This window comes from Fukomys damarensis, unplaced genomic scaffold, assembly GCF_012274545.1.
Source record: "Fukomys damarensis isolate Sample0158 unplaced genomic scaffold, DMR_v1.0_HiC HiC_scaffold_18, whole genome shotgun sequence".
Classification (NCBI taxonomy): Eukaryota; Metazoa; Chordata; class Mammalia; order Rodentia; family Bathyergidae; genus Fukomys; species Fukomys damarensis.
Genome location: NW_022900930.1, coordinates 24082152 through 24094324, shown reverse-complemented (window position 1 = coordinate 24094324; position 12173 = coordinate 24082152). Strand labels below are relative to the sequence as shown.

At 38.8% G+C, this 12173-nt stretch overlaps 1 protein-coding gene across 1 annotated transcript in view; it reads left to right on the top strand.

The window, feature by feature from the left end:
* The window catches only part of Tenm3 (teneurin transmembrane protein 3), a 615432-nt gene that overhangs the window by 55926 nt on the left and 547333 nt on the right, over positions 1-12173 (top strand). The gene's annotated exons all lie outside the window — the stretch shown is intronic.

Sequence of the window (12173 nt, the reverse complement as noted above, 5' to 3'; positions counted from 1 at the left end):
AAAAAAAAAAAAAAAAAAAAAAAAAGGCACAGAGTGCCTCATGATTTCTGGAGCCCTGAGAGCTGGATTAAGGTCTTCAGTAAGTGACAAGGGTAGTTGGGACACCTGAGCTTCTGTTTCCGGGCCTAGAGGTATTTTTGTTTTTGTTTTTGTTTTTTCCATTGAGTTTATTGGTACTTTTTTAGGTATACAGTGGTATACCGTGCAGTTACATTAGCCAGCAGATCTGGCTGTAAGGAGAGGCAGTGCTTCAGAGTTTGTTCCTCAACTTTGCCCAGCCTTTCTTGTCCCATTTTTTGTAGCACTTCCCTTCCATCATGCAAGAGGGAGAGCTTCCATGGCTGCACTGGAGGTCTTGATCTAGTTGAGCGTCTTTGGCAGTGGCCTCCCATCATGGGCACAGCCTCAGAACCCCTCCGGAAGGACATCTGGTGCTGAGTGAATTCCACTGTCACCCAGGCAAGGGCCTTCGCCCCCCTCCCAAATATAGTAGAAGCATGGAAGATTGCCTGGAATCCTTAAAAATTTTAGAACGGGGAATGACAGACAGAAATGAGCAATATTTCAAGAAAATTAATTTCACCCAAGGTGCAAAATGGATTCAAGAGGATGAGTGGATCCAAAACTATTGCTTTCGTGAAACAACCTGGTCCTGATAGTAGTACAGAGAAGGGGTAGATATTTTAGGAGCAAAATCAACAGGGCTTGGTAATTAGTTGGCTGAGAGGACAATAGAAAAGAGGAGATTTCAAAGGTTCGAATCAGGCTTTGAATCTCAGATGGTTAAAAGAAAAAAATAAGGAATTCAGATATATCTGGATGGAGTAGGAGCCATCGAAGGAGTCATTGTGATACATGCTTTTCCTCAGGCTCCTGGAAGAGTTAAAACAGTTTAGAATGTTTGAGATCATTATGTTAAGTATATGTGGTACAAGTTGAAACCCTGTGAAAACATTTACTTTGAACTAGATCATAGTAGTGTTTAATTTTATAGGAAGGAACGAATTTAAAGTAAATTTATCTTGAAAATATACTTACAATGCTATGTGATCACATTTGAGCTTCCTTGCAAAATTTTATTAGATGTTATACACATAGGTATGTCTTTAAGTCACCGTGTCTTTTCAGCTCAGATTAGCTCATTTATTTTATCACAGTTCCGTTTAGTGACTCAATTGAATCAGCACATGATGGCCTTTCCATCACATATTTACTTTCTGGACCACTGTATTAGTAACACAATGCTATATGGCTCTCACATGGTCCTGAAAATTTTTTTTCTTATGATTCTTATACAGAAGTGAAATGTTTCACATTCATGAAAAAATAATAATGAAATGCAAATTTAAAGGAATTTTTAAAAGACAAAAGGAAACAAATATGTGACCAATTGTCGCTTTACTCCTGTATCCAGTATGTTTGTATAGAGAGGTTGCATTTCAAGATTTCTCCATAAAAGATGTTCGTGAAAACAATCCGCACTGTTCTCCATTACCGAGCCAGCGTCGTGTCTCTTCGGTGATGGATGGTCCCAAATGATTCGCACTCTTATTCATGCTCTTTAGCTTTCCTAAGTTTAAAATAACCCCATCTAAGGTAAAATATGGTATGTGAATAATTCTCTATTACTTTTTTGATAATTCAATTCCTATTTAAGTCTCTTAAAAATACACATTGGCTATGGTTTAAAATGGCTTAGAAACATGCTCTCGACTTCCTGCCTTGTCTGCTCACACCCTCTTCCAAACCACATCAATTCACAACTGCTTTTATCTTTCTTAGTATTGTCCTCCTAAATACAATACTTTCCTTAAACAAAATGGTTCCTTATTTAATTAATAAGTAAACAGATCTGCCAACCTCAGCTATTTGCAGTTCCATCTACAAAAATCTGGGCCTTTGCAGGCCTGCAAGTACCTCTCGCTCTCGAGGCTTCTTTCTCCCAGGTGAGTCTGATGCGCCTCTCTCAGGAAGGCTGATTTGTCCCGGGCCTGGAGCCCTGCTCTCAGTTCACTGTGAATATTTCCTTAGGGTCCCGCAGATGCAGTGGAGCATTTCTATGACTGATTTACACCCAGCCATCCTCTCATGGTGCTCTCCTGGGCCTTCCCAAATCACCGTCCTACATCTGGCAGCCCAACTCATTTGAAAGCTTCACTTTCCTTCATTGTGCCCTTGGCACGTCATTTTTAAGTAGACAGCTCCATGGACAGTTTTATTTATTTGTGTATTTATTTATTTACAAATTCTTCTTCTCACATTTGACTACTATCTTCCCCATGTGTAAATTTTTATCTTCAAAGGTTGGGGAGTCTCCGTAGAGTAGATGTGGATACTCTCAACTTAGATCCGAGCAGCAAGCTGCTTTGTCTGCCTCTGTGAGGAAGCTAAAGTGTGTTAGGCTGAGTATGACACGGTTAAGCGTACTGACAATTAATAGTGAGAAGTCATGCTTCACATTTGAAATGTGAACTTCCTCTCACTGACCAGTGGGTACTTTATTCTTCTCTGAGCCTGGCCAAAAGACATAAAAGCAACTCATTCATTTAGACAATTCACTGAAAGAACTAATCTGTAAAGTGGAAATCAACTGAACAAACAAAAGATCTAATAAAAAATGGTTGCTTAAATTTTCCATGTTTGAAATATCCATATATGTGTTAAAACTGTTGTCTCAGAAGATGGAACACAATTTTACTATAACCTAAAGTAGCAGGATCATTAGCCTCCCTCCCAGCAGTGTACTGGGCTCATAATGCCCAGGACTATAAAAACGATTGAGAACCATCCCTGTCCTACTGTCAGTCTTGTTTCCTTGATTTACTCACAGAGCTTCAGGAGTGCACAAAGGTGAAATGAAGAGTACCGCTGCCACCCTGATTTTCCCTACTCTGTAGCATTGCACAAACTCTCGTTTGTGAGGAAATAAGCGGGGTGGCCGAGTGGCACTTCTTGTGCATTTAAGAAGATGTCTGCCGCTTCCTAGGTTGTCATCCCAGCCTTGAAATCCTGACAGTGGAGAATGATTCCTTTGCCAGTGCCTTTCCCTGTTGCTAACCCCCGTTATGTATTGAGAATTCTGCCAGCACGCTTCATGAAGATGTCTGTTCCCCACACATGTCACAGACCTGGATTCATTCATTCAACAGATATTTGCTGAGATCCTTTCATGTTCTACACTTGCTGAACTGTCAGTTACTATTGCTCGAAAATGGGGTGGTTTCTGCTCTCCCTTTCTTAGAAGTCAGTTCCATACTCTTTGTCACTTCCCCATAAATCAGTTTCAGGAAATTTGCTCAAGGAGTGAAATATTAGCAGGAATTGCTAGGTATTCATTTGGGGTATTTCTAGAAAAGAAATGTGATTACCTGTTTAAATTCTCTGGACTTCAAAATTCTCTCTCTCAATTTGTAAATCTCCTCTCTGCTCTTATTATCTTAAAGTCCCTGCATGTTTTATTATGTTATGCACTCAACATAAGTGTGAGACTCTCCGATATTTGTTTGCTAAATCATCTGGCAAATGGTCTTGTTGATGTCTGCTGAGCTGCTCAGAGCCTGCAGTTGTTAAGTACTTATTACAGGAATCCAGCAGGGCAAATTAAGCAAGCTACATGTTTGCTTGTTATTTTAGGACTATTATGCTATGCTTCTGAGGGGGCTACATATTGAACCTTTTGACCTAAAAGGACTTGCTGTTCTTTAGTCAGAGGTTGCTGCGTGGAATCTATGGAATCTGAATCTTTGACCTGGCAACAATAAAAGTGATTATCTTCCAGGGGGAGAGTGTCCTCTTGTTGCTTTTCATTGTTCAGCCTGCTGGAAAATGCAAAACACTTCTTTAAGTGGCTCCGGGTTCACTTGGTATGTCATATTTTATAACTAAGCTGGGAGTTTTTATACTTACAAATTAAGTTATTTACTACATTTTAACAATTACGTGCTTCATGCAAGCAGTATCCCTACGTTTACACCTTCAGTGAGGGAGGGTGAGAGTGTTTCCTCCAGCCAGTGCAAAAAGATATGTGAAATGGTTGAGCGGATAGCTGGGGGCTGGGGATTTAGCTCAGTGGTTCCGCTTCCTGCCTTGCAAGCGCAAGGACCCGAGTTCTATCCCAGGTACCAAAGGGGGAAAAAAAAACCCTGATGTTCCTCCTGCTTTTCCTGGAAGTCCAGATCACAAATTGAAGCTTCCATAGAAGTGATATGTATCACTTAAAGCATATTAAAAGTAATTATGAGGTTCCTTCTAAGAACTATTTATAAAGCACGTTTGCAGTGTCTATTGCATTTTTCGACAAGTTACAAGTTGGGAAAATATGATCAAACTTGTAACTATAACTTTAAAGGTTTTCAGATTTCATCTTTTGCAATGTATTGTGTTCTACCCAAACCTCTGACTGCAGCACCACCTTTGGTCATCACAGCTGTGCTTCTCATATCTCCTGAACAGTGTAAGTAGTTGCTCTTAAGCTATTTCACATTTGCAGCTGATTAAAAATGCTGATGCTGCCATGGTTTGGGAGAGAATCATGTTGAAGTACGGTATTGTGTTTCCCCAGAACTTTTCTGTCAGTTTCCCAAGCTTTAACAAATCTATGCTGGCCTTCCCTTTGTAGTTTAATAAAAATACAAACTACTTGAGGACAGAATTAGCATGCCTTTGCTTAGCAGTAGACTTTGTACTTTATAAATGCTGTATGATACATATTTGTGAAAAGTAAAGAAACTTTTCAAAATAATAGAAAGGGATGGATAATATTACAGCATCACAGCATTAAAGAAGTCAGACGCCTGAGCTGCACATACCTCAACACATCGTTTTCTGATTGTGCCTGTGGTTCATTTCCTAGGAACCTGCCTGTGTTTTTCTGGTCTCTGCTCAAGGCTCTAGGGCAGGAGTCAGCCAACTGTTTTGCCAAGAGCCAAATAGATGGTCAGTAGTTTAGGCTGTGTGGGCCAAGAGTACAAGTTAAAGATAATAGGCAAATACTGAAATCACAAGAGAAAAAACAAATTTCTACAAATATGTTATTAGCAAAACTCAAAATATAGTAATACTACTAATAACAGAACATTTTTTGGTAATACAGGTCTATTAATGAGAAGGATGGGTTGGAGGAGGAGTTAACATTTTGCTTAATTATAGAGTTGGTGTTCCCTACCATTAAAATGACTACAACATCTGGCTGTGAAACCCATTCTTAACTCACAGGCCATGAAAAGGTTGGCAGCTGGCCAGATCTGGCCCACAGGACCTCGGTGTGTTCTTCTATAAAGGCAGCTTTTGTGTAATTTGTGGTCTTGGGAGCATCTGATGAGATGTCACTAAGATGGCTGATGAGATGCGCAGATGCCCAGGCTTCACCGTAGCTTCTCAGGCTCATCTGATTTAGCTTCTGCTTCCCCTGCAGCTTGGATTACTGATCAGAGTATATTGCTGTCTTTAGGAAATCCAGTTCTCACTTTCCCTTCATCTTTCACACTGGACGCTACTCTCTGCCTTTTAAAATAATGAACATGCTTTTCATTGTGCTGTACCCTAGCTACCATCCATACGAGCATTTAGAGCTAGATGCTCGACATGCATCCCAGTGCTCACGCTTCCACCACCATCATGCTGCCTACGTTCTTCTCCAGTGTAGTTCCTGCCCTTACGGCTGTATCAAACTGCACCTAAACATTGCCAGGACTACTGCTTCAAACTCTAGTCTTTCTTATGCTATACTTTAACTAGTCACTTGACACGGCTAGAAGTCCTTTCAGCCTTAAAATATCTCGCCTTTGCTGATGCTCTCATGGAATAGCTGGGTAAGGTCCTTGAAAAAAAAGGTAACCCAGGCCATGGATGATTTCTTCAGACACTGATAACCTCGTGTAAAACCCATGCTACCACTTGATAGGTGTTTTGGCTGGTTGGAAGTACAGTAGATAAACAGGACCTTGGATAGGGCAAGAGTCTAGGCCTCAAAGAGGCAGATGGGAGCTGCAGGGGTCTATGCACATAATGACCCTTGCGTGTACTGCAGAATATGAAATTCTCAAAAGATTGTGAGGTTCGTGGCCTTAATGCCTGTTAATAAGCCCTGGGTAAGTAAAGTTAGCTGGACGTGGGGCAGAATTAACTAATTTATGGCTCAGTCCACTACTTCTCCATTTCTCCACAGCCAGGCTGCTCCAGAGACAGTGTGAGGTGGTGCAGCAGCTGTTGTCCCCCCAACACTCCTACCTTGTATCAACCCACTTTCCTGCTGCCTCATCTGGTGCCATGAGTCCATCTGTTTCTTTCAGGTTTCCATTTTCATTTCCCTCCTCCAAAACTCTGGGCGCTACCAACACTCCATGTGCTGCAGCACCGGTGCTGCCCAGCTCTCCCACCTGCTCTCATGCCTCACTGTTACCTCTTGCGTTGATGGCCGAGACTAGATTGCCAGCCCTGACTTCCTCACGAGGAAAGTCTCCTTTGCAATGGCCTGAATTTTAAAGGATCAACTTCACTTAAATTGCAAGTAGTTATCTTTAATTCATTATATCAAAATAGAGAAAAAAAGAGGTCCCTACACAATATGCCTTTCTTGCCACCAAACGTCACCATTCCTCGTTATCTCTCCTGAATTCTAACCCCATCCTCAGAGGAAATATTACCAAAATAAAAGGCCAGGCACAGTAGTGGTACTCCTCTTAAATTTAGTTTCTGTCCCTGAAATGAGGATAAGGATCAGAATTCTTTTGAAGAGCAGAGCTAATATTCATAAAGCTCTTTAAATACATGAACAAAATATGTAAATCTTATTTGCAAGAAGAATAAATATATTACATGCTTTGTTTTTTAACGTCTTTTTTTCCTGGAAGAATCAAAGATGGCGTTTTCTGAGAAACACTAATAAATTAGATTCAGATGAGCTCCTATGATTAATTATGGCATAATTAAATATTAACCACTACAGTGTGTCTTGTATTTATACAATGGCTCCCTTTTCTATTTGAAAATTGTTTAATTACATACAGAAGTATGTCAAAAAATGGGTTATACTCTGAGATTGAATTTGAAAAGAAATCTGATTTGTACATGAAAATAAACCTCCAATGTTAACCACGTAAGACTTAGATTATTTGGAAACCAACTCTACTGCTGTCTATAAAAGATCATGATCAAATAATTTAATTTATTAATTCTTTAGAAGATACAGAAGACTTGGACTAAGAAAATGTTTTTGGGGGGTGATCCTGAGAACTGAATTTCATCATGATGAACCAGAAGCAGCATGTATTATGAACTGCCCTTGGCTTTTCCAAAGAAAATTTATTTTATATTAAGCATGTTTAATTGTTTTGTCTTTAATTTTTTGAAAATCTGTCCTTTGGTTGCTGTGTGACTTTACACAGTTTCCTTAATCCTTTTCAAGCTTCAGTTTATTCACCTGGAAATAGAATATCCAACATTTATTGAAAGATTTATTGTATAGGATAATGGATTATTGTATGTGCTGCATGTAGCACATAACCTAGCCCACGTGAAGTACAGCACCTGGCATCTCTGATACATGTTTATGAAATTAATTAAAATATATGATTTCCAAAATCCATCTATAGCTCTTAACTGCTATGAGTAAATGATGCTAGTTTGTTCACGTAATTAAACTACCTTTATGAAACAGAAAGGCAAGAGCAAATACATAGGGATTCCCTTATCTCTTTCATATAATTTACAAAGGGTTTGTACATTTTCGAGCAAAACCCGATCCTGAGTTGTGCCTGGTTCCCTGTGTGTACTCTTTTGCTGTTGAAGTCCAGCCTTGACCATCACATGGTTTTCACACTGTTTCAAGAGATAGAAATCAGATACCCACAGCATCAGGCAGAGAGAGGAACAACTACAAGGAGAGCGCTGCAGTTGCAGATAGTGCACCAACAGCTCAGAACGCTCCTGGAGTCTCTGCTGGCACCTGTGGGCCACCTCTGCCGAAGTCTCTCAGTGCACTGACTAATAATGAAAGGTCAGTGATTGCAGGCTCCCTTTATCTCAACTACTTAAAAAAAAAAAAACTTATGTCAAGTGAGCACTTTACATGTTGTTCACCCACTTAGCCAGGGCTTTCTTTGAAGCTGAAATAGATTGCTTACATAAAATGCTCAGAACTGCCTCCACAGTCTTCTCATGCTGCTTGCTTCTCTTAAAGCTGCGGCTCCTAATCCTTTGATCTCGATACCGCTGAACTCTTTGAGAATGTAACGGAAAGGACGGAGTTGAGATTGTAGTGTGACAAGTGGAAGAAAATCAATTTTGACTTCCCAAAGATAGAAATAGTGGTGCAAAGGATCACCAGTCACAAATAGATGTTCACTGTCGTTTTCTTGGGTAAGTAAAAGTGCCAAAAACACAGTGTAATGCAGACATTAAGAGGCAAATTTTTTCTTTATGAAAAGAATAAAATAAATTAAGTCTGATGTTGGAATCGCGTCAGAAACATCAACAGGCTGTCCGTTCTACTCTTCCTTGTACTTTTGCTTGGTGTTACAGATTTTTAAGTACTCCGGCATTCCACTAGAGGATTTACACATTGATTCATAGTTAAAAAGCATTTGTCTGTACATTTAGTTGGATGGCTGTTTCTTACTTCGAGAACACCAACCAGATCTTCCTTGTAATTGGCAGTCCTATTATAAGTGGATATTCTGTTAAGTATCTAAGAACTTCTAAGAACTTATTAAGCAATTCAATAAAACAGAGTACATTTTGTCTTACAGTCCCACCATATTTCAGAGTATCATATAACCTATGAGTCAATTCTGATGTTATATGTGAGTGATAAAACATGGGATAAAAAGCAGTATTGAAAAGAAATTGCATGAATTACCATACCACCCACTAATACATTGCATAGTGATTTAGTCATCCTTTTTCATAATTATACTGTTAAGGATTTGCTTACAACTATTTTTATCCTAAGAATAACACTATTATACTCCAAAAAGTGTAAAGAAATTAAAATAGACTTCCATAATTCATAACAAACATAATTGTTTCAGATGTGCTTAATTATTATCTCAATTCTATTCAATACAGTGGTGATTTATTGTGGTTGAATTGTTGCTTTTGAATATGTCTCATTAGGAAGAGCTACCAGAAGATATAGTATAATCTCTAAGAAGGCACATTTAATGTCATCTTGGTAATGGAAACGATGTTTCTTGAGCTCTGTTTGCGTTCCAAAAATTCTGAGCAACAAACCCCACTATAATTGAATTTAAAAATTAGTCTATATTTTTTGGCTATTGTCTAGAAGTAAGAAGTGCAGCTTTTCTTTAATGAGAAGAAGGAATATGTGCAGTTTGGGTAACAGTTTAAATCTATATAAAAATTTTGGATGTATTAGGGAGGCATACTACATAACTTTTGGGAAATAAAATATAATTCTAGTTCACTCCTGATGTTTCTTAAATACTTTTCAAGAAAGTGAAATACAGGGCCGGGGATTTAGCTCAGCAGTTCGGTGGCCTGCCTTGCAAGCGCAAGGACCCGAGTTCAATTTAAATGTAACATAACCAATATATTCTGTTGGCCTGATATCCTATCTGCAGTTTAACTATATTTTTTGAAAAAATGAATGGAAATGATAGCTGAAGATAAGGTACATTATTTTCCATGCTTGATCAGAAACATGCATTTATTTATGCTTGTGAACATCTATGATTAGCCTTCATTTCAGGAGCTTCAATTCCATTGATTGCATTTATTTTTAAAAACATCTCTTATAAGGTCTTTCTAAATTTCTTCCTATGGGTATTGTACAAGACTTAGCAGAGGGCTGGGGATGTAGCTCAGCGGTTCGGTGGTCTGCCTCACAAGCACAAGGACCTGAGTTCGATCCCCGGTACCAAAAAAAAAAAAAAAAAAAAAAAAAAAAAAAGACAGCAGAACTGTAAATAAAGCACTTGAATTTGACAGTAATTATATTGCTGACACAAAAATGCTTAGTCTTTCTTTATAAATTAAATTCATTCTGAGCTAGAGTAGGACAGTGTTAGAGATGTTATCCATATGTAAGAATGCATTGTGGATTTTCCTAATTTGTCTACATTTGTGAGATTGAAACCAATATACTAATTTTCTTTCATGTCACCCTTTAAATCATGACACACAACTGAAATTCCATCTAGAGATAAGGAAGGTGTCTGCGAGGCCAAACCCATTTATCATGATTATAGGCATGAAACTCAACAGTGAAAGAGCACGAGAAACTTTTGAAGAAATGACTCCGAACTAGAGTGCAAATGAAGTGCAGAGAGCCGGCACGTCACGAGGGCAGCTAGCTTGTAAATGGTATTTTCAAGAGCTTTAACAGTGGACAAGGACAAGCAGTTAGTCTAGTTGACTCCTTAGAACAAATGTCATTAAAAGAAAAGTGTTGTGCAACTGAATGACTCAATCGTTATTAATGAAAAAGAAAAAGAAAATACTGTATTATGCCTCCAGAATGAGGCAATGAGAGTTGAATTGTGGCAAGCTCTATCTTCACTGACTAAATTACCACTTCACACAACCATTTTTTTTTTAAGCTGCAGTAGAGGTCAGATAGAGGGGTCTGTGGAGCCTACCGTGTATTGTTGTTTTGCTTTGAAAAGGGTACCTTTTTAAATCCACATCTTTTTTTTTTTTTAAAGATTTCCCTAGCTTTTTTTAGAGCCAGTCAGAATGTATCAGGAAAATTGTTTCATGTTCTTTTCATTATAGAAGCAATCATGAAGTGGCAGGATGGAGAATGGATCACTGGATCACAGAACTCTATAGATTCTGTGGTTCTAAAACAAAACATGGCAACAGGCTTTGCCTTGCCTTCCTGGGGAGACTTGTTCACAGACGAGCCTTTTCATTCATACTTTGCACACATCAGTAAAATAATCTTTGACTGCAAAGGGCATTATTTACTTTTCTCTTCTGGCTTGCAGTCAGAGCTCAGATTCTACTGATCTCCAGACACCTTTCTAAGGTTAGGGTTCTACAAAACTCAGGCCAAACAGTTTGCATTCAAGTGTCTGTTCTTTCATGTATTTGTTTCATATCCTTGGCCAAATTATTTTCTATCTCTGGATATAGATTCTCATCTGAACAATGGGCATAATTATGTTAGCTATTTCATAGGAGGAGTATCACTCAGCTTAATGTATATTAGACACCAAATATGTATACCAAGAATAATTCTAGGAGCTAGGAATTCAACAGTGAATGACAAACACACGGTTACGCTTAGAAAACCTCAAACAATGTCTAATGTGCCTAATACCACATTAGGACTCCCCTTTAAATGTGATAAACCATTCATTGGAAATGATTCAGAGTAGGAAAGCTGGTGCTGGAGAAAGGAAGCCGCCCAATCACTTCCATTCTCTGGGTTGTGTCAGTTTATGGAGAATTTCCCACTCTGCCAAAAATCCTCTTTTATTCTTCTTTCCTGGTTGATTTCTCCAAAGGCTAGTGCAGGATCTGCACATACTCATTTGCAACCAATGCAAATTCTGCAGTGTATCCGTCCTTGTATTTACCGGTCAGAAATGATTGCCAGCACACAGGATTCAAAATGTGTGGTCTCCAGCTAGTTCATTATACATCCACAGAAGAGACAGACATATTCCTGATGCCAGATCTCCTGGTAGTTTTCCTAGGGATGCAAATTACTGCCCATGTGTAAAAGATACCTAGGATTACCACGCAAATACATGGTTGCTTTTGAGATAGTGTAGCCTACTTTCTTTTCTTTTTTTTTTTCCCTCCTTGAGTTTGGCCTACTTTCGTCTTGTTCAGTTCCCACATGATCTTGCCCTGCATTCCTTGCCAGTGTACTGCAATGGCTCAATAAATTCATGGTCTGATGTGCTACCCTTTGGTACCTGAAAAGCATACATTATCCCGGCTATAACCTGATACACAATATCAGTTTGCTTACTGCACCTCCATCAGCAACCCTACCTAAATAGGAAAAATAAAGGTTATATATTATGTAGATGTAGGCGTCAATTAGATGTAGGTTGTATGAGGTATGATAAAAATATGAATGTTTAAAAATTTTAAAAATATTACACTAGGGCCGGGGATTTAGCTCGGGTTCGGTGGCCTGCCTTGCAAGCGCAAGGACCTGAGTTCAATCCCTGGTACAAAAAAAAAAAAAAAAAAAA